This window comes from Rhinoraja longicauda, chromosome 4, assembly GCF_053455715.1.
Source record: "Rhinoraja longicauda isolate Sanriku21f chromosome 4, sRhiLon1.1, whole genome shotgun sequence".
Classification (NCBI taxonomy): Eukaryota; Metazoa; Chordata; class Chondrichthyes; order Rajiformes; family Arhynchobatidae; genus Rhinoraja; species Rhinoraja longicauda.
The window spans coordinates 59,157,687-59,181,266 of NC_135956.1; the positions used below are offsets into that span (position 1 = coordinate 59,157,687).

General features: G+C 41.8%; 1 protein-coding gene across 4 annotated transcripts in view; it reads left to right on the forward strand.

Moving 5' to 3' along the window:
* The first annotated feature begins 212 nt into the window (after positions 1–212).
* socs6a (suppressor of cytokine signaling 6a) overlaps positions 213–23,580 on the forward strand; it is a 38,807-nt gene continuing 15,439 nt past the window's right edge. The window contains exon 1 of one of the 4 annotated variants that reach the window (XM_078397811.1): positions 213–267. The gene's annotated coding sequence lies outside the window, so the exon portion shown is untranslated. Of the gene's footprint in view, positions 268–589; positions 827–2,198; positions 2,295–23,580 lie in introns of those variants that run through there. The other 3 variants (XM_078397810.1, XM_078397812.1, XM_078397813.1) reach the window with 3 other exon arrangements.

The following is a 23,580-nucleotide window of genomic DNA, read 5'->3' on the forward strand; positions in this document are numbered from 1 at the left end:
GGATTGGCATTTGATGGGAGGGTAAAACAGAATTACGAACATGGAGAGGGGAAAAACTAAAGACGGAGAAAGAATCAGTAAAAACAAGGAAGGGGATATAGAGAAAATCAGCCAGAGGGAGATCAAGAGAGAATCAGTAACTGGTGTAGAGAAAGTGATAGTCGGAGGGGAGGGGAGGGGAGAGCGAGAGAGGGAGTGTCAGTAACAGGGGGTGGGGAAGAGAGTGAATCGATCAGTAACAACCGTAGAAAGAGCGTGGGGAGAAAGGTAATCATATTCTGTTGGAGAAAAAGGCAGTGAATCACGAACAGGGAGAGGTAATCAGAGAGAGCAGGCAAAAGAAAATCAGTAACGGGGTTAGAGAAAGTGGTGGTCATTTTTGAGGGGGTGGGGGAAGTCAGTAAGTGAGAGGGGGGTGGGGTGGGAGAGAGTGGATCAGTTACAGCCGTGGAGAGAGAGAGAGAGAGAGAGAGAATCACTTTCTGGGAGAGTAAGGCAAAGAATTAGTTGCAAGGAGAGGGAGCAGCAGTATCAGTGACAAGGCAGGGGGAGGGCGAGGGGGGTGCATGGCGATTGCTGGGGGGTTGTGAGTGCCTGTCCGGCGGCTTTGATCGAGGCGCCTCGCAATCCCGTGGCTGGGCTGGGAGTGCCCGAGTCTGCCCGCCCCTCCGCGGCCCCCGGACCGAGCAGATGGTGCAGCCGAGCTGGGGGTGCGGATGTTCCGAGGTAAGAGGGGGGCTTCCCGCCCCGCCCGAGTGGAGGGAGAGCAGGAGAGGCCGAGGCCTCTGCCGGGCCTGCGCTCAAAGCCGCCTCTGCTGCGTTGCTGGTTTGTTCGGCGGCCTTGGGCAGAGAGCGGGGCGGCGGGCGGGGAGACAGGCCGTGGAGCGGGCCCGGCTCAGCCACACGTCACCGGGCCGGGGTCTCGTGAAGGCGGGGGGGGGGGGAGGGGGGAAAGAGTGGGGTGGGGGGGGGAAAGAGTGGGGTGGGGGGGGGAGGGGGGAAAGAGTGGGGTGGGGGGGGAGGGGGGAAAGAGTGGGGTGGGGGGGAGGGGGGAAAGGGGGTGGGGGGGGAGGGGGGAAAGAGTGGGGTGGGGGGGGGAGGGGGGAAAGAGTGGGGTGGGGGGGGAGGGGGGAAAGAGTGGGGTGGGGGGGAGGGGGGAAAGAGTGGGGAGGGGGGAAAGAGTGGGGTGGGGGGGGGAGGGGGGAAAGGGGGTGGGGGGGGAGGGGGAAAGAGTGGGGTGGGGGGGGAGGGGGGAAAGAGTGGGGTGGGGGGGGAGGGGGGAAAGAGTGGGGTGGGGGGGGGAGGGGGGAAAGAGTGGGGTGGGGGGGAGGGGGGAAAGAGTGGGGTGGGGGGGGAGGGGGGAAAGAGTGGGGTGGGGGGGGAGGGGGGAAAGAGTGGGGTGGGGGGGAGGGGGGAAAGAGTGGGGAGGGGGGAAAGAGTGGGGTGGGGGGGAGAGTGGGAGTGGGGTGGGGGGAAGAGTGAGAGTGGGGGGGCAGGAGAATGGGGGGCAAGGAAGGGCATCGGGGGGAGGAAATGAGGGGGGAGAATCTGGGGGAGGGCAAGAGAAGAAAGGGAGAGCATGGGGGAGGGGAAAGGGAGAGCATGAGGAGGGGGAAGGGAGAGCATGAGGAGGGGGAAGGGAGAGCAAGGAGAGGGGGAAAGGGAGAGCATGTGGGGGAAAGGTAGAGCATGCCATGGGGAGGGGAAAGGAGGGGAAGGGAGGGGAAGGGAGAGCATGGGGAAAGGGGGTACATGGCATGGGGAGGGGGAAAGGGAGAGCATAGGGAGGGGAAAGGGAGAGCATGGGGGAGGGGAAAGGGAGAGCATGGGGGAGGGGAAAGGGAGAGCAAGGAGAGGGGGAAAGGGAGAGCATGAGGGGGAAAGGGAGAGCATGCCATGGGGAGGGGAAAGGAGAGCAAGGGGAGGGGGAAGGGAGAGCATGAGGAGGGGAAGGGAGAGCATGGGGATGGGGAAAGGGGGTACATGGCATGGGGAGGGGGAAAGGGAGAGCATAGGGAGGGGAAAGGGGGAGCAAGGGGAGGGGGAAAGGGGGAGCGAGGGGGAAAGGGAGAGCAAGGGGAGGGGGAAAGGGGGAGCAAGGGGAGGGGGAAAGGGAGAGCAAGGGGAGGGAGGGAGACTGGCTTTGGGAGGACTGGTCTGGGACTGAGCCAGGAGAAACCAGCAGTTGGATGAGGATAACCTGTGGTTAGATATTAGATCTATTCCCCCTGGGCAGGAGGACTGCAGGCCACGGTGTCGGTTCTCAACTTGGCCAGCAGTTCTGCGGGTGGGACGTGAGTATGAACAGTCTGCCCCTGGCCCTGCTTATTATTTACAGGGATTTTGTGAAACGCCTGCCCTTTCAACTTAATTCCCATCACTGGGGAAAAGGCCACTGTCTCTCCTATGCAGAGTGTAGTGTGGAATCCCTTAAAATATATCCATCGTTTTGCAGTTGTGGGCATGTGTATCTATCCAACCTTCCACCCTTGTTTTGATCACAATTTTAATATTTGCCCTCTTCATTGTGAGAGTTTGTATTCCATTATTGGTGTTTTTATTTTTCTGTGAAATTTATTCTGGATCCAAATGACAAACATTTACATCTGTATGTGAGGCCCAAAAGGAATGTCTGAGCTAAGGGGGAAGTACTGTGCACGGAATAACATTTCTTGTCGTAGTCTTTGTCAAAGGAACTTGCCGAGTCTTGAGGAAAATAAACTTTGATCTCATAGACTGTGATAGCAGGCTGAATCTCAGTATGTCTTTGTAGTTGACTGCCTGTTTTTAAACTAAGTTTTGAAGTTCTTTGCAGAGTACCGTTCACAGAAAATTAAATACTTTGGATATTAATTTCAAAACCCCTTTATCATCTCCCCCTCCACCCTGTTTTCAACCTTGGTTAAATGACTCGGATCATAAAATTGTGCCCCTGCCAAACTGAGTCAGATAAAGCTTCGCAGGAATACAGTCAGACCTCTCTCTTGTTGTTGCTGGCCTGGGCAAAGAGCAAAAGCTTCAGTTTTATTATGTTTAATGTTCCTTTGCACGTTTGTATATCTAGCTTTAAAAAAAATTGCAGCAATTTTCTGCAAGTCATATTTCTTTAGAATTAGAACAAAGCATTTTGGCTCTGATTTGTTTTGTATGTTTAATATCTCTTAATTTCCCTCTTCCCTGACTCTCAGTATGAACAAGGGTCTTGACCCAAAACACCACCTATTCCTTTTCTCCAGCCTGTCCTGCTAAATTACTCCATCATTTTGTATCTATCTTTGGTGTAAACCAGCACCTGCAGTTCCTTTCTACACATTTTGGACCATTTCTGGTTACAAGTTGGTAACCCAGTTGCCGGTTGAGTCTTGCATAAGGTTGGAACAAAAGAAAATCTCGAATTGATTGGCAAGTACATCGGTTGTCAGCCTAATTAAGGCAGAAAACAATTAGCTTATTTGATTCAAACACAAAGTGCTGGAGTAACTCAGAGGGTGAGGCAGCATCTTTGGAAAGAATGGAGAAATGGCATTTCGCGTCAGGATCATTCTTCAGTCAGAAGAAGAATCCCCAGCTGAAATATTGCCTAATCATTCCCTCTACAGATGCCATCTGACCCACTCAGTTCCTCTTATGACTTTGTGTTCTGTTCAAGATTTCAGCATTGCAGTTCCTTGTGTCTTGGTTGTTTGGTTAACAGTCAAGTTCTCTTAGCTTAAGATTAGATGTCCAGTAACTGCTAAAATTCTCCCTTCCAGGTAAAGCAACTGGTGACATCCAGGATGCACCAAATTTCTTTCTGTCTATGTATTTTTTTAAATGGATAACTAAGTATGTGATCAAATTGTATTCCTAATGACCTGAACAGATTCAGTCTTAAGTTGAAAGTGCATAGTATTAGACCATTACAGGCGGAATATAATGGTGGAAACACTCAGCAGGTCAGGCAGAATCTGCAGAAGGAAAACGCAAGTTAACAATTTCCACCGGGTGGCGCTTCGATGGCGGCCTCGCCTGCAGTCTGTCTGTTCCTTTCCTTTTTTTTGTTATTTTTAGTGAGTTTTAAAGGTATGTGTTAATGTTCTGTGGTTTGTTTTATGTCGCGGCGGTCGGGGGAAACATTTTACCTTACCTTGCCGGAGATGTGATTGTTTTCCGGATCGTATCTCCGGTTGCTCTGCAGCCTAACATCGTGGAGCTGGAGGCCTTGCTCGGGACTGACTTTGAGTGGGGCGTGGACTTCCCATCGGAGCTTACGATCCCTTGCTTGGGATCGACGCTCCAACTGTGGCCTGCGGACTTTAACATCAAGGAGCTCACAGTCTCGGGTTGTGACCGACATCGGGAAGCTCCAAAAGCTGCATGACGTTGAACTAGCCCCGACCCGGGGTAGATCGCCCGGTACGAGGGAGCTGCGATTTCCCCCCCCTGATGCAGGAGCTTGATCGCCCCGAAGAGGAAGGCCCGCCGCCGGCTACGAGAGTAAGATCGTCCCATCGATGGAAGGTTCGAGGGCTGCGACTGCTGGAGGACAAAGAAGGGAGAGATTGAACTTTTTCGCCTTCCATCACAGTGAGGAATGCGGAGGAGTCACTGTGGTAGATGTTCATGTTAAAATGTATTTTGTGTGTTCTGTTGCTTTTTATTGGTATGACTGTATGGCAAATGAAATTCCTCGTATGTTTCAAAACATACTTGGCTAATAAAGCATGATTATGATGACTAAAGAATTATCAGTCTGAAGAAGGGTCTCAACCCGAAACGTCACCCATTCCCTCTCTCCTAGATGCTGCCTGACCTGCTGAGTTACTCCAGCATTTTGTGATACCTTTGATTATGATGACAATGCATGTCAAAGACTTTTCGCCAGAACCATTTCAGATCTCCTGTGTGTGTAGTTTTATTGTTTTATTTTCATTGTAGGAATTCTGATTACTTTTTCTTTTGACGGAGAATCGTTGAAGACTCCCATACTGTCAGAAAATATATTGCACAGATGTTATAATGAAAACTTAAAAACCTTTTTCTCTCTGAACTAATTGATCTGTGCTTTGATAGGTAAACATCAATGACTTTTAAGAGCTTTTGTTGTTAAAAAGGAACCTGTTATAATGATATAAATGCTACGAGGTAGTTAACAGATGGTTTGAAAATCTGGCATAAAACAGCAGAGATGTAAAACTAAATGTAATTTCCCTCGTATATTGGGCGCAATATTTAGTGGGATTTGTTGGATTTTAAGAAAGAAATGAAATGTTGGGAATTGGCAAATGTGATTCCAAATGCTGGAGAAGAATGGAATGAGGGAAGATTGTTGTTCAGTTAAGTGCATGGTCAGCTCCAACCATGATTGTGCATCGTCTGTTCTGTCAGTCAGCATCTCTCAGATACTTTCCTCGCATTGACAAAATAAAGTATTGACATGTGATCAAGTATTTATCTAATCTCCTGCTTGTGCCAAGTTTCTTGTCTTGGTGGTAGTGCTTTAACTTTTGGTTTGGAGTATGGTAAGGCTGCGCTTGCAACTCTCCATAAACTTTGTCCGAAGTCTAACGGTAACTGTGCCAGAATGTGTATGTTGCCTTTACCTTGGCGTTGAATAAATTGTTTTTGGAAGTTATAATGGAGTGGGATATGCATCAGCTAGGATTATGGCTCAAATTGATTCTGAAGGGAGTTGAGGTTGTAATATATAACTGCTGAGCTCCTTTGTAGAGGATTGTTAATACTATATTTTATACACTTGTTTTCTGGCATTGTGGCAAACAGGATAGTCCCCGAAGGTTCTGGATGAACTGTCGCGATGGGATCAGTTTCTGTTGAATTTTTCTTGAAGGTAATGTATCTGGAGATTTTTTTGTTTGTGCAATATAGTGCTGTTAACAAACTGTTGGAAGTACTTTGGATGTCTTTGCCATAGCTGTGTGTATTGAAGTCTCCAAGAAGCTGCAGGTTTAATGTATTGTGTCTTCCGGTGGAGGTAATGATAGAAAATCATCTCCAGTACATCTCTGGAGTAAGATAATTACATTTCAGTACTCAATAGTGCATTTTATGCCTTAATGCCAGCACAGAATTGATCCCGTGGAGCTTGTTTGATTTCCAAGAGGGCCTAAGTGTCCCATTTAACTCAAGACTACTTGGTCAGGTTTTGCTTTTGGGATAATTACACAAGAAACTCTGCCATCTCCGACTGAAAAGCTCCTTCCAGGTATTCCGCATCATGCTGAAAGAAAGTGTTTAATAAATAGTGAACAATTAAAAAAATAGTGAAAAATAATACAGCAGTTAAAAAGCAGTGAAAAATACGCCTCCACCTCCGATATAGCAGTTCTAAGCTGAGACATGTAATGAGAAGAAATTCTTGAAGTTGACTGCTCTCAGCAATTGCATGCTTGCTGCCACACCCAAACAGACAATAATAGATGCTTTTGAGGTGAACGCATTTGGAAGATGTGCTTAAAAAAAGTATAGTGTATGTTTATAAAGTTGGCCAAATGTTACTGCTTGTTACTGAGGAAGTGCCACACTTAAAAAGTGCTGTCTCCCAAGAGTCGAATGTGTTTATTTATTATTTACATCGGATATGAATCAGAACAGTGAGATTCTTTCCTGCTGCAATGTTCTAGGTAATTACTTGCAACATAACAATAAATTTACAATGACTTGTAAGTAAACTAGACCATGATAGTGAAAAAGCATGAAGTAAGTGATGCAACTATTGTAATGGATGGTTGTCGTGGTTTTGTACTTGAGTAAGGTCTCTAAGGCCTTCAATGGATTTGGTATATGTTTCAAAGGCACTGCTTCATAAAAGAGCAAATAAGCATTCGAAGTATCTTGATCAATGTTTAGTGCATAATCAACATAATTTATCAATATTGCATTGGTGTCTTGGCAGCTTTCTGTTAGCCTACTGGTTGAATGGTTGGTTCCATTAAATATGTGATTGCACTGATGTGACAAAGATTTACAAATTACAAGTATGTGATTATAACCAGAAAGATGTGGTTATACAGTGCTCTGGGATAATTAGAGTGTATTTTTTTTTACATTTCAATGCGTGCCTCAACGGTTTTCGTATATTGGTAAATGCAGGCAACAATAATGTATTTTCTGATCAAGTAAGTTTTAAGAATTGAGAAAGAAATGGAAGAAAGCTGCACAAGGAGAGTAAGTTAGTTTTCAAATTGGTATCAAGAATCATCAAGAGAGGAGACATTGATTTGAGGGAAGGTGAAAAGGACACAATGGAATTTTTTTTTTAATTCCCCAGGAAGAATTTATCACGGTAGTAACGAATTTATGGTATCTTTCGGAGCTAGTAGAATTGATTGACATGAGAGTCATAGTTTTGTACAGCATAGAAATTGATCCTTCGGCCCACCACATCCACAGCAACCTTTTTGCGCATCTGCTCTCCCACATTAAAACCTTCTAAGCATTGCTTATTAAGTGTCTGTCTAAATGCTTCGTAAATGTAGTAATTGCACGTGATTTCACCACCTCCTTTAGCAGCACTGTACAGAAACCAACTACTCTCACATTAAAAAAAAGTGATTATCTTCTTCCATCACCCAATTTATCACTGATTCTGTTCTTCATTCAGATCATTGTTTATGTCCCCCCAACTCAATCGCCCAACTTCCTTTATTTTTCATTATTATTCCTTTATATTCATTTGCCCCACTTCCTTTCCTGGCAGCATTCAAGAGGGAGTTAGATGGAGCTCTTAATGATAACGGAGTCGGGGGGTATGGGGAGAAGGCAGGAATGGGGTACTGATTGTTGATGATCAGCCATGATCACATTAAATGGTGGTGCTGGCTCGAAGGGCCGAATGGCCTATTGCTGCACCTATTGTCAATTCCTTCCAACCAGATATATGTAACATCGAATCTTGGACTTCATAATCATTGCTTTTTGCATTTAGTGGTTCTAGGACACTATAAAATCCAATGTATGAGTGAGTGTATTGAAGGTATAGTACCTTTTGCAGTTCTTGTTTCAATTTTCGTTGATAAATACATCCCTCGGTCTGGCAGCGGTGTTCATTTTTATTGGGATATTTTCAGTTATCTGATGGGGGAACTTGCATCAATTTTGCTTGGCTAACACAGTACATCTACTTGAATATTAATGGTCAGTTGCATGTTCAAAGGGTAACTTAACGTGGCATTCGAGGCCGCCTCCTTAGAATTACTAATGAATGTTGCATGCTTTCTCTATAAAGCAAATGGCAAAGCAATATTTAATAACTAATAAGTTCTTGACTTTCACATCTCTTAATTATCTGAACTTGCCGAGCAAGTTGCATTTAAGAAATAGTTGAGCAGTTAATTCAGTTATTCACCCATGGTTTAGCCATATACTGTAAATGGTGGATCAAATGAACAGTCCTGTAAGAATATAAATTTTGTTCAGGGAAAGCATTGACCTGATTGCTGATGGTCAAGTACAATTTCCTTTCCATGAAATGAATAATCATAACAAAATTCACTTTGATCGTGGAGCTTTGCTGTAGTGCTTGTACAATTACGATTACTTTTGTGTCACCGAACAGGCATACTTGGCCATGCTCCTATAGGGAGGTGACAAATAAGGAATGGCAAGGATATCAGAGGGGACCATGCATTAATTGCTTGCATGCCTAACCAGCTAGCTCAGAATGACATTGATGATGTACTCGGTTGAAAAAGTGGAACAACCAGTGGGAAATTAAGGGAAGCATATATAGAGCTACTTCAAATAAAAATGCAGCTAAACTCTTGTCTTGCTTAACTGTTTTATAAATAGCCTGGTCCCTGAGTCATGGTGCCATCATCCATTATAGTCATTATATATGGAGCTTAGCTGCACTGAGGTTGAATTTACTGGTATTGGAAATATCACGCTACACTTAATGCAAAAATAACTATTTCCCTTCCTGATGCAGATGTTTTTTTTCATAGGAAATAAATGCTGAGGCAGGTTATGCTGTTTAAACTTTTGAGTACACAATTTTATTTTAAAGCACCAGATTACACTGGAGTAGTAAGCAGTTGTTCCATTTCTCCAGGAGGTGGAAGTGAATCCACCTCACACTATGGCGTGACTTTTTTTTTTTCCTTTTAAATTGGGAATGTGAACTGTAATCTCAATTCAATTTCCAACATAATATTGTATATAAATTGGTATTCTCCCTTGGAGAGACTATAAGGATGACTCAATTATTAATTATAAAATACACCTGAATATTTCGGAGGTGGTTTAGTTGGTATTCAGGCAGTTGATATCTCGATCAGTTAAATCAATCTTCCCAATGTTGGGGGAGTCCAGAACAAGGGGCCACAGTTTAAGAATAAGGGGTAGGCCATTTAGAACTGAGATGAGGACAAACTTTTTCAGTCAGAGAGTTGTGAATCTGTGGAATTCTCTGCCTCAGAAGGCAGTGGAGGCCAATTCTCTGAATGCATTAAAGAGAAAGCTGGATAGAGCTCTTAAGGATAACGGAGTCCGGGGGTATGGGGAGAAGGCAGGAACGGGGTACTGATTGAGAATGATCAGCCATGATCACATTGAATGGCGGTGCTGGCTCGAAGGGCCGAATGGCCTCCTCCTGCACCTATTGTCTATATATATATATATATATATATATATATATATATATATATATATATATATATATCTTCCATCAACCAAAATATTTTAAGATCTTTCCAACAATAGACCTGCCTTGTATTGGGCTTTACGTTGACAAAGGATGTTGGATAATCAGGCCTTCCCCTTAGCCAGTTCAGCAATTTTGTGGATGAGTAAAGTTGAGTAATCAGCAGGAAAACCATCCATGACTTGAGTTGTATCTAAAATAAAATAAAGATGGGGTGCAGTAAAAAGCCTGTTATCTCAACTCCATGGAAATATTGCAGGAGTTCCACAGATCTGTGTTTTAATCTATTTGTTCCGTGATCTGTCCTTCAATATAAAGATTGAAACAGGGCTTTTGTAGATAGATACAGAAATAAGCTCCAGTCACAACTCCTAACATACTGAAGCAGTCTGCTGGTCTGTAGTACTTCCAACCTTGGGTTGATAAATGGGAAGTAATTATCAAGTCACAATTGATAGAGAATGATCATCTCCAACAAGCGATCAACCTAACCCACTTTATCTTGAAATTCCAATGGAATCTTCCACTTTCAGCATCCTGAGATCAACATTAACCGGAAACTCAATTAAATTAGGCACGGAAATGTTGCGAATAGAGCAAACATAATGTTTTGTGGTTAACTTCTCAAAGTCTCGCTAAAGGCAACAGACTATTGTGTTATGGAATCTAGATAGATGCAGCTGCACCAACACTCTTAATACACGACAGTGTGAGAGATCCACATCTCATCCACTGCTCTAATTATTCACCTTCTTACTGTTGGCATACAATGGTTGCAATTCATTGTATCTGCATGATACACTCTCGCAACAAGTTTTCTTCGGTCATTTAGATGACAAACAGCACTGGGCCAAGCACCGATCCATGAGGCACACCACTAATCACGGGCATTCCACCACCAGCCTTGGCTTCTTACCATTCAGCCACTTCTGTTATCCTGGGATCCCATGCAATCTAACCTTCCAGAGCAGCCTCCTATGCAGAATCTTATCAAAGGTCTTGCTGAATCCACATAGACCACATTTATGGCCCTACCCTCATTAACTTTCATGGATACCTCTATAAATTCAATCTAATTTGTGAGACATGGTCTCCAATATACAAAACCATGCTGATTATTCCTCATCAACCCCTTTCCAAATGTATGTACAGGTCCACCATCGATTTTACAGCATCCTTGGTTCCAGAGCTTTTCTGGATTGTCCATTTTGCTAGACCAACAGAGGTCATGGCCTCCGAGAGCATTCGAACAATACCGGAACAGTCTGCCTGGGCCACTGAGGGGCCGAGATATCGGCCTACAAAGTTGGCCTTGGAAGTTACCTCAAGGAACGGATCTGCCAGCTCTGGAGTTCCAGAGCCCCAGCCGCAGGGGCCAAATTGGACTCTCCAATCGGCTGTGGAAGTCCCAATGAGGTTGAGATCGGCTGCCTCACTCGGCCTAGGCGCCATATTTTCGGGGGGATTTCCGGGAGCAAATTGTAGATCGAGAAATGAGCCAAGACGTAAAAGAAATGAAGTAGAAGTGTGGAAGCAAATATTGGAATCTTAAATCCTTCTAACTTTTCTGTAAGTTTAATTGCATTCATTATATTCAAAATTCTCACATAAACCTTGTTAACCCATGCTTTAGTCTTAACCCCAGCTCAATCATAATTTTTTTAGAGAATACTGCTGAAAAATTCTATTGTCCTTTGTGCAAAGAGGGGCCTTTTGATATTGCTCTGTGCAGATTATGATTCTTTATTCTGGCGTCTCATGCCTAAGGGAGTAGTTTCTCTCTATCATATAAAATGCATATAATATCATTTAAAATCTATCATATTAATCATATCAATCACTATGTAATCTTCAGTATTCAAGAGAATGGAACCTTAATCTACATAACCTGTTTTAACATTTTAATAATTTTACCTCAGACTATCAGCTGTGGTTCAGTTGGTAGCACTCTTGCTTTTTAGATGATTCTGAGCACAATAATCTGATGGTGTGTTGCACCATTGCATATGCAGCCTTTCCTAAAATTCAGAACAGTGGATCTGTATGCTCATTTTGGTACGTCTATAAGATTTCATGACACTGTTTTCAAGCAGGAGAGATATCCCTGAAATCCTGGCCATGATTCATTGCACAATTAATAATACTAAAACAGCGGGTCATTTTGTGTCGCTGTTGGTGAGAGTTTGTTTTGTGCAAATATTGGCTGAAAAGTAAATGTATTATGCTATATAAATCTTCTTCTTTCGTGTCCATCATTCAAATGTTACATCACTATCATCGTTCGTCCTGAAAAGGGCGCAAGCTTCCGGCGACAATTAGTGGGAGCCATCACTTGTACAATAGACGATGGTGGTAGCAGAATTAGCTCAGGACGACCCTTCCAGTTTCCAGCCCCGCGATGTGGACGCTACTGCTATGGGGCCTCTATATAAATGAAAATCTATTTTAAACATTATTTGGTGACTCTGATTTAGCTATAATCATTCTTCTGTCATATACTGTTGCTATTAGCAGCTGTGCTGTTTTGTGCAAACATCCTACATCCTAATATCTAGTGACTCAGTGTTGGAATTATGAGTACCGTGCTTAGCTGAGGACTAAGTCTAAGAATCTATCCAAAGGGTTAAACACTTCTTCATTTTGATTTCCAGTAAGTGATAAAGGAGTGGCTCGCCCTGATGTATGGGAAATCTTAGTTTGATTTATGATGTGAATGTGGGCAATAAATGGGCTTGTAGACATGAACTCGTGTACGAATGGGACAAGAATTGCTAATGAGCATGAGTCTGCTGTGGTGACTCAATCCATTGAGATATGACATCACTGAAAAAAACATTTGGGTAAAACTCTGTGCAAAATGTTTCAAATTCTTTACATGGCAGTGTAATAAATTTCAAATAAGTGGGTAAGTTATGAATATTATCAGAGGTAAGACCGTATGTATTACTTTAGTGGTTGATTATGGTATTTAGCAAAATGAGCTGCTCAGGCAATTCCTTTGTGGTTGATTGCTTGTATCTATTCGTTTTGCTCAAATATAAACTGACCAGTGCTCAACTGATGGAGAAATAAGATAGACACAAAATGCTGGAGTAACTCAGCGGGTCAGTCAGCATCTCTGGATAAAATGGATAGGCGACACTTTTGGTCAGGGCCCTTTTTCAGTTCGTTGTTCAAAAGATTTATCAATAAATACTGGATTAGTGATTTCTATTTCACCTTGCCGCTAGTTAAATGGTTATTTTGTATATATTCAGATTTAAATTTGTTTGGTTTTCAAAGTATAAATGTGAGCTAAGTAACTACAAAATTTCCAATAGCAGGGGTCGACCCTGGAAGTATGATGTGGGTGAATAAATGCATTTCGTAACCTGGTCCAAAAGTTCCTGGAAGGTTCTCCTACGGTGACTCTGACAGAGAATTAATGAAATAATGCAGAACTCGCCATTCGCCTGAGTTTGTTGAGGTTTCCAGCTGAAGGAGCAAACTTTATGGACCTGCGGTATTTCAATGTCATTAATTCCAATGTACAGTTTTGGTAAACCACTCCTCAATGCTAATAACAAGTTTGTAGTAAACCTTTTATTGCATTTGGTCACAGATGCTTGGCTTAAAAAAATCTACTATTTCTTTGAATTTAGTTACAGAATATTTGTCTTTCAAAGTTATTTCTCTGTTTTCATGTTATCTCTGAGGGAGAAGTTTGAAGCATACTTGAGCAGCAGCTGGGAATTAGAACACCAATAACAAACTGCCTGCTGTTTTACAATCAAAGCATCAACTCAACAGTTAGGGTTTTATTATGATTACATTGACGTTGGTGCAGATGAAATATATGCTTTCATAGTCCAACGAGTTCTCATTGCTCTTTCTTTGGGGATGTTCAGTTTTTTAGTTTGGAGATACAGTGCAGATACAGGCCCTTCGGCCAACCGAGTCTGCACCGACCAGCGATCCCCGCACATTAACACTATCCTACAAACACTAGGGACAGTTTTGCATTTACACCAAGCCAATTAACCTTCTTTGGAGTGTGGGGGGGAAACCGATGATCTCGGAGAAAACCTACGCAGGTTACGGGGAGAACGTGCAAACTCCGTAAAGACAAAGCGTAATCAGGATCGAACCCGGGTCTCTGGCGCTGTAAGGCAGTAGCTCAGCTGCTATGCACTGTTCCACCCTATGTCTGCAATGAGGGAACTGTTTCATGTTCATAATTTTCTTTTCATAATGTGTTGGGCTGCAATGATTTTTTTAAACGTTGATTTAGAAGTGTAATCTTTTAACTGTACAGGAAACATGACTTTTCAGGCATAATGAATCATTTTTATAAAGCATAACAAAATCCCTCAATTTGAAGCAATTTTGAAATATCCTTTTGAGTGAGCCAAATAATTGACATACCTGTATTGTTCAAATCTGCACCACATGTTCCCTCGGGAACTAGGCTGTGACAAGTAATGAGCAAGGATGTTAATGGTAGTTTGTCTGACCACCCGTATTAAAATTGTTGGAACAGCTGAAATGTTTCCCCAGTTAATATTTTAAATTTCAGATTTCTGCTACTAAAAGGCTATTTTGATAGTTATAGTTGTTTTCCTTTGCTTTTAAATGAATTTGACTGTTACTGCCAGAGTTGCTAATAATAGCCACAAATCAAGTTTTTTTTTTTATTGGCAAGAAATATCATCTGAGGAAGGAACTGTATTGATATTATACCATTTAAGCCCTTGGTATGTACCATAGTGAGAATTAAATCACTTGGTCATTGTTGATCGTAAATATAATCAAAAAATCTACTGATTAAAATATTGCAATGACTCATTAAAATGGAATGTGCCTGAGGAATACATGGTGGCCAGTAGTCAATCTGTTTTCCAGATTGGTGGTATTTGATCTTTTACATTACTTTACACTGGTAAATGGACATGTTTTTATGGATCATCTGGGAGATGGCACCCCAAGCAATGGAGTCTCTACTGAGTGAAGTGTCAGCCCAAGTGAAAATGCTGAGAAATCCATGACCTTCTGATTACTGTGCCTGCTTGCTGTTATAAAATTACTGTCTTGAGGTTCTATAATGATTTATCACCATTCATGTAATGAGATATTTAGCAATTTGACCACACCATTTTGTTCAGATTAAAATAGCTCCAATGAAAGTATCAGCGTACATTCCTGTTGCCCATTTGCCTTTCTAATGATCCTGAGCTCTGACTCTGAACTTTTCAGCATTTTTAGACACATGGTGTCTAAACTTGCTGCAAAATGTTGCAGATCTGCTGAATATTGGTCCTGCAACAGGAAATTTGAAACAACAATGTGCCGATCATGATGCTAAGTTAAACCAATCTCCTCTGCCTGCATGTGATCCATATCCTAGCATTTCCTGCATATCCATTTGGCTATCTAAAAGCTTCTTAAATGCCACTCTGGTATCTGCTCCATAATCGCCACCTGACAGCGCGTTTAGGACACCCACCACCCACTGAATAATAAAATGTTCCCCAGGACATCACCTTTAAACTTTTCCTCTCTGAATGCCATCTAATCTTTGAGATCTCCTTCCTGGGAGAAAGGTTCTGAGTGTCTACCTTCTCTATGTCCTCATAATTTTTTTAATACTGGAATTGGTCTCCCCTCAACCACTTGATGCTCCAGAGAAATCAATCTAAGTTTGTCCAACCTCTTCTTGAAATTACTCCAGGCAGTATTTTGGTAAACCACTTCTGCATCTTCTCAAATGCCTCTGTGTCATTCCAATAGTGGGGCAACCAGAACTGTACACATTCGTCCAAAAACGGCGTAACTTAAGTTTTATAAAGCTGCAACATAACTTCCTGACTCTTAAGCTCAATGCCCTGACCAATGAAGGCAAGCATACCACACACCTTTTTTACCACTCTATCCACTCTTGTTACCTCTTGTGATAATTCCAACTGATTGACAAAACTCCACTAGTGAATATAGATACAAGGAACTGCAGATGCTGGTTTACTAAAAAAACTCAAAGTGCTGCAGTAACTCAGCGAGGCAGGCTGCATCTCTGGAGAACAGTCCGAAGTTTTAGAGATACGAGATGGAAACGGGTATTTACACCAAGTTCACCCATTCACACTAGTTCTGTTATCCCACTTTTGGGTCCATTTACAGAGGCCAATTAACTTAACCTGCACATATTTGGGATGTGAGAGGAAACTAGAGAGCACTCACAGTTAACAACCGGGTTGAATCCAGGTCTCTGACGCTGTGAGGCAGCAACTCTGTCGCTGAATAAGCCTCCCAACATCAAACCTCACCCATCCATGTTCTCCACAGATGCTGCCTAACCTATTGCGTTACTCCAGCACTTGGTGTCTTTTCTCCACCAGTGGATACTTGGTAGGACTTTGGGCAGTTTCCGAGTAGTTTGTTGACCAGATCAAATATGCCTCAGGAATACTAAGTCCATTCATTTGAATGATGACAAATAAGGGTAAATTTAAAGAAAACTGCTTTTTAATTAATTGAGTTTTTCTTAATCTTTTTAATTGGTTGAATACTTATTTTTTTGAATTTTATTTTGTATGCTTACATTGGTAAGGCCTTGATAGCTTTGACAGTTGGCAAAGTTAGAGATGTGGCATTTGCCAGCTGTCAAATTTAGTTTTCACATGGGCTTTGTATGAACGGGCTTCATATGGCCCTGCCCTGCTGTTTTCAGTCAGGACAACTGCTGGAAACAGGTGCCCAATGGTAGCTCTGCAAATGGTAAATCTGTACTTGGAATCTTTGCAAGTGGTAATTGTGGTGAGTCTCTACTGGAAGTGTATTCAACCTCATTAATCCAGCATCTTAATTGTGTGGGGGTATGTGTCCATTTTTGACTTCAGCACAACATTTTTCCTGCATCTAGCTTGTCCAGTCCTTTTATAATTTTATATGTCTCTATAAGATCCCTTCTCATCCTTCTAAACTCCAGTAAGTACAAGCCCAGTCTTTCCAATCTTCCCTCGTATGACAGTCCCGCCATCCTGGGGATTAACCTCGTGAACCTACGCTGCACTGCCTCAATAGCAAGGACATCCTTCCTCAAATTAGGAGACCAAAACTGCACACAATACTCCAGATGTGGTCATACCAGGGCCCTATACACCGCCAGAAGGACCTCTTTACTCCTATACTCAAATCCACTCGCTCTGAAGTCCAACATGCCATTAGCTTTCTTCAATGCCTGCTGTATCTGCACACTTACTTTCAGTGACTGGTGTATAAGGACCCCCAGGTCTCTTTGCACTTCCCCTTTACCTAATCGGACACCTTTGAGATAATAATCTGCCTCCATGTTTTTGCCGCCAAAGTGGATAACTTCACATTTATCTACATTATACTGCATCTGCCACGCATCTGCCCACTCACTCAACCTGCCCAAGTCACTCTGCACCCTCCTAACATCCAATTCGCAGTTCACACTGCCACCCAGCTTTGTGTCATCTGCAAACTTGCTACTGTTACTTCTAATGCCATTATCCAAATCATTAATATATATTGTAAATAGTTGCGGCCCCAGCACCGAGCCTTGCGACACTCCATTCGCCACTGCCTGCCATTCTGAAAAGGACCCATTTATTCCTAATCTTTGCTTCCTATCTGCCAACCAATTCTCTATCTATGTCAATACCCTACCCCTCAATACCATGTGCTCTAATCTTGCTCACCAATCTCCCGTGTGGAGCCTTATCAAAGGCTTTCTGAAAGTCTAGATACACTACATCCACTGGCTCTCCTTCATCCATTTTACTTGTCACATCCTCAAAAAATTCCTGAAGATTAGTCAAGCAAGATTTCCCCTTCATAAATCCATGCTGACTTGGACCAATCCTTTCACTGCTATCCAAATGCGCCGTTATTACTTCTTTAATAATTGACACCAGCATTTTCCCCATGCCAGGCTAACTGGTCTTAATTCCCCGATTTCTCTCTCGCTCCTTTCTTGAAAAGTGGCATAACATTAGCTACCCTCCAATCCACAGGAACTGATCCTGAATCTATTGAACATTGGAAAATGATCACCAATGTGTCCACGATTTCTGGAGCCACCACCTTGAGTTCCCTGGGATGTAGACCATCAGGCTCTGGGGATTGATCAGCCTTCAGTACCATCAGTCTACCCAATACTATTTCTCACCTAATGCAAATTTCTTTCAGTTCCCCTGTCTCCCTAGATCTGTCCTCTAGTACATCTGGGAGATTGTTTGTGTCTTCCTTCGTGAAGACTGATCCGAAGTACCTGTTCAACTCTTCTTCCATTTCCTTATTACCCATAATAATTTCATCCATTTTTGCCTTCAAGGGACCCACATTTGTCTTTTCTAATCTTTTTTTCTTAACATACCCAAAGAAGCTTTTACTATCCTTCATTATATTCTTGGACTGCTTACCCTCGTACTTCATATTTGCAGCCCGTATTGCCCTTTTGTTACCTTCTGTTGTCCTTTGAAAGTTGCCCAAGCCTCTGGCTTCCATCTACTCTGCTGTTATACATCTTTTCTTTTAGTTTTATTCCATCCCTAACTTCCCTTGTCAGCCAAGGTTGCCTCTTACTCCCCTTAGAATTTTTCTTCCTCTTTGGAATGAAATGATCCTGCATCTTCTGTATTATGCCCAGAAATACCTGCGATTGCTGTTCCATCGTCATTCCTGCTAGGATCCGTTTCCAGTCGACCTTGGCCAACTCCTCTCATGCCTTCATAGTCCCCGTTGTTCAACTGCAACACTGACACTTCTAATTTAACCTTTTCCCTTTCAATTCTGATTTAACCTTCTCCCTAGAGAGATAATCATATAGAGATTTGCAATATTGTTAAGTGTACAAAAAGTTAATCTAGAATATGTTTGTACTCTTGTTTAGAGTAGCATGATGATGCAGTAGTTTGCACTGGTGTCTGATATCTCCGTGGATATGGGTTTGATACTGATCTCGGGTGCTGTTTGTATGGATTTTACACATCCTTTGGTTATGTGGATTTCTTCTTGGTGATTCAATTAAAAATCCCAAAGACATGCTGTTAAATGATTTAGCTATTTTGTAAATTGTCTCTTAGTCTGGGTAAGTGACAGCAAAAGCAAATGGGGAAGTTGGTTATGTGAGAAAAAATAAGTGACTGCACAGTAAGAATGAAGCTAATGGGATTACTCTGCAGGAGTTTGATAAATGGCTTCCCTTTGTGCTGTAATATTGTGCTGTGTTGCCTTAGCGGCACAGTGACGCAGCTGGTTGAGCTGCCACCTCACAGCGCCAGTGACGCGGGTTCAATCTTGACCTCAGATGCTGTTTGTATGGAGTTTTCAAGTTATTTCTTTGACCACATGTGAGTTTCCTGCCACATCCCAAAGACCTGTGGGTTTGGAGGTTAATTAGCTTTTGTAAATTGCCACTAATGTGGATGAGAAAGTGGGATACCTCGAACGAGTGTGAACGGGTGATTGATCGGCATGGACAGTGGCCTCGATCCATGCTGTATATCTAAACTAAACTAAAATATGTCAGGTGACAGGTTAGAGCCATAGAATTGTGCAGCACTCATCCATGCTGACAGGTGCTTCATCCAAGCTTGTTCCATTTGCCAGTGTTCAGCCCAAATCCCTCAAACTTTCCTATCCATGTACCCTTCCAAATATCCTTTAAATGTTGTTATTATACATGCCTTAACTACCTCTCCTGGCAACTTATTCCACATACCCATCGCGCTCTGTACACAAAAAAAAGTTGATCCTCAGGTTCTTATTAAATCTTTCGCCTCTCACTTTGAACCTATGCCCTCTAGTTCTTCATTCCCCTACCCTGGGAAAAAGACTGTGCATTCCCCCTTTTCCCTTCAGGACGTTGTCCACCTCTATGTGATCACCCCACAGCCTCTTTTACTCCAAGGAATAATGTCCTATCCTGCCTAATCTCTCCCTGTAGCTCAGCCCTCGAATACTGACAACATCCTCATAAATCTTCTTTGCATACTTTCCAGCTTAATGACATCTTTCCTTTGGCAGTGTGATTGAAACTGATCACGATATTCCAAGTGAAGCCTCATCAACATCTAGTACAACCGTAACATAAATTCCCAACTTCTGTACACATTTACCTGACCGATGAAGGCAAGCATGCCAAAAACCACCATCTCCACACTATCTATCTGGGACACCACTTTGAGGGAACTGTGTACCTGTATTCCCAGTTTCCACTGGTCTACAATGGTCCCCAGGGCCTTGCCATTTCTCATGAAGATCCTGCCCATGTTCATCACTTCCCTAAATGCACCACATCACACGTTTCTGAATGAATCTCCTTTTGCCATTTCTCGGCCCACTTGTCCAGCTGATCAAGATCAATTTCTGCTGTAATTGCTGATAACCATCTGCAGTCTAAAGTACCGCCTACTTTACTGTCATCTGCAAATTTACTAATCAAGCTTTATACAGGCTCATTCAAATCGTTGACATAGGTAATAAGTAGTCCTGATCCTTGAGGAGCAGTGCTCGTCACAGGCCTTGCTTCCATCGTCTTCTGCTTCCTACCATGAACCCAATTCTCTATGTAGCTCTGTATGTACCTAGCTCTCCACGAATCCCATGCAAACTAATCTTCCAGTGCAGGAACCTTCTCAAAGGGCTTGCTGAAGTCCATATTAGATCCCATGCTCTTATCAACCTTTGTGATTACTTCAAAAGAATTAATCAAATTTGTGAGACACAATCTCCCATGTACAAAACCATGCTGACTATCTCTAAACAACCCCTGGCTATTCTATTGCATGCATACCTTGCCCCTCAGATTTCGATCCAGTAACTTTCCTACCACAGATGTTAGGCTTATTGGTTCAAACAGGTCAAAGGCATTCTTAGGACTGATACCCTGTTAGTTGAAAAAAACACGTGGCGTAATCATCAAATTTGCAATCAGCTGTTGTAGCTTTGTTTCTGAATGTGAGAAAATCTGCCACGCGGATTTAACTAAATCTGTGGCAAGAACCTCAGACATCAGTTCAAGTGTACTCACCAGCTGCGATATCATCAGGCTCGCTGATCAGCTGGTCAGTCTCGGAGACTGTATAAAACAAAGCGTTTTTTCATTAGCTTTCTGAACATTCTACAACATACTGAATGGAAGTTGAAAAGTACATTTGATTTGAGTAGAATCTGAAAACTTAGTACAAACAATTTTTTAAAGCCTAATATTTTGGAATGCTTGTGTTGTGAACTTACAATACATGACTTTTTGTTTCTAGGCATAAGTAGTTTACAGTAATTATGAATCATTTAAACCTCCAGCAACTAAACTAAAGATTTGCTGGATATTTTGACATGGAACTATTTTGTGAATATCATAAATTGGCATCTGTGCTGGTGACCTTTCCTGATTGCAGTGGAGAATGACTGGAAACTGTGATCAGTAGGTCTGCTGAATTAAAGGCAAAGATCAATGGATTTTATAATAAATGCTGGATTTGTGAAAATATGGACATGGTGGTCATTATCATAAAGTAATGCCGACCAACAGCGGTTGTTTCAGTCTCATTTCAGCCAAATGGAGACTGAAGAAACTACAGACGCTAGAATCTAGCATACGACACAAAGTGCTAGAGTAACTTAACTGGGACTGGATCTTTCTTCGGGCTCAATGCTGTATGTCAGGACCCTTCTGAGTTACTTAAGCACTTTGTGTTTTAATTATTTTGGCCAATAATTGCATTAAACATTCAGAAAACACAGTGCAAGCGTCAATCTTGGATGTGACAATGTTGATGATTTTCAGATAATTGTTCTAAAAGCCTCCATCATTTTGGATTCTTTTGGCTCATAACCTCTGATGGATTTGTGCAAATTTACCAGTAAAAATTGAAATGTTAATATTTCAAGCTTCTGCAAGGACAGAAAGTTGCAATGATTAATTCCATCAGTTTTGAAGTAATAATTAAACAAAGTTTAGAGATGCGGGTCCTTCCAAAAGTAACTTTAAAACTGTGCAAAGTAGGATATTGGAGAGTGTGCAATGTCTTGATTGCAGCTGCATTCTAGGTCTTTTCCTGTGGAAGTTATTTTAAAGATTTGTATGAAAAAGGAGTTTCAAGAACCCCCGTCTCAGCTGGGGTTTCAGGAAAGTGTATTGGATTTTTTTTTCTCTGTTATTATTCTCTTTCTGGCTACTGAAAATGTGCAGCATGTGTGTGCTTCTTGCAATTATGTTTTTGAAAAAGCAAGAATTATTTTGATCAGGCCTGCAACTGACTTCATTCGAAAAGATAGGGTGAATGTTAAAATGTCTGCTTCCAGACACCACATCATAATTAACACTGAATTTAAGTGTTAAATTATAAAAGAAGCTTAAATGTTTCTCCAATCCCTAGCCCTCATTTTTATTTCTCAAATGTCATCTTGTGATCAGGAGACTGAGTATTTTACACAAATATAACAGATCCTTTTGTGTAAAATTTTAATTCAGAACATTTATAAACTGTGGTCAGAAAATATTGATTGATTGTAAATTGCACTTATATATATATATCAATAGATTCTGGACTACCTCATAACCGCAGCATGTGAGTTATTTCTTTAGCGGAACTGAAACCAGTGTCTCTGATTGCAATTGTTTACTTTCTGAGGTATGTGGTGGAAGTTTAACCCAAGTGGAAAAGTAGATTGTCAAGATCAATTGTGAAGTTAACATGTTAACATTACTTAACTGCTTATCTGTTTCTTTGGAAGTGATGCAGCTGCACACTTGACGGGTCCACTCTTTTAAAAGGAAGTTTGGCTTGTAAAGGGTTCTGGATTGGAGCAGACTGTTTATGGAGAAAAGACCTCAAATAACTTGCTGGCCATCCAGGCAAAATAATTGATGCGAGTCAGAGGTTGTCTGACACTCTTATTTAATTATCTGCTAGAGTTTCACAAAATGTTACATTGAGAAGTAAATCGGTCAAGTATTTTTCATGACTTCCTTCATTACTCTCTTGTTTATGTGTTCCAGCATATATGGCAGCAGATTTTGTTGGGGTTTTACTTGTATTACGAAATGTTTGTAAGTTTATTTCTGAATCATTGCAATTTTTATTAGGCAGTTGAATCGTTTTAACGTTTCCTTTGAAAGTGTTGACATGGTTGACAGATTGTGCGCTGGGAAGTGAAGACTTGAAACTGAAATATTGTAAATGCTATATTTCAGTATTTGTATGACAGGAGTTAGTTTTGAGTCTGTTAAACATTGTTAGATAATGGCAGCCAATGTATCTTACAAGTTTCAATCTGTTTATAGTACTAGCAAGCATTACTTAATAGAAGGCTAAAGGGAAGTTTTGTAGAGCCCAGTGGGATGATCTTGTCCTGAAGTAATACATAGTGGTTGTAAAAAATCTATTATATTATTGTGAATGCTATCAAGTAATTACTTTGTAATTATAGAACTAAATAAAAATATGCCCATTATTAAGGGAAATCAGACATCAATTAGGTAATTTGTTCACTTATCAGAACAATATTTTCTTCCTGCTTTCTAATGAATTTGATTTTGCATATCAGCAAAAAGTCCATATTTTTTATGCTTTGAGTGATAAGGAATAGTAATTTAACAATGAAGTAGATGGAAATTTCTTTTCTTGGGTGTTAATTTTGTGGAATTACATGCTCTGGAGGGTTGTTGAGGCTAAATCATTGGAGGTGTTAAAAGAGTAAGTGGGTAAAATTTTGAATGGCATTGAGGGCTATGGGGAACTGGCACAGAAGAGGTCTTGAGTGGATTAGCCATCATCATATTGAAAGGCAGGGCATCCTTGAGGTACCAGGTAGCCTGGTCCTCTCTTATTTTCTTGTGTTCCACTATAGTAGTTTTATTCCACTTAAAGCTGAACTAAAACCGTGCTTTGTTTCTGAAATAGTTTGTGGATGTCTCAATTTTGGATTTTGTT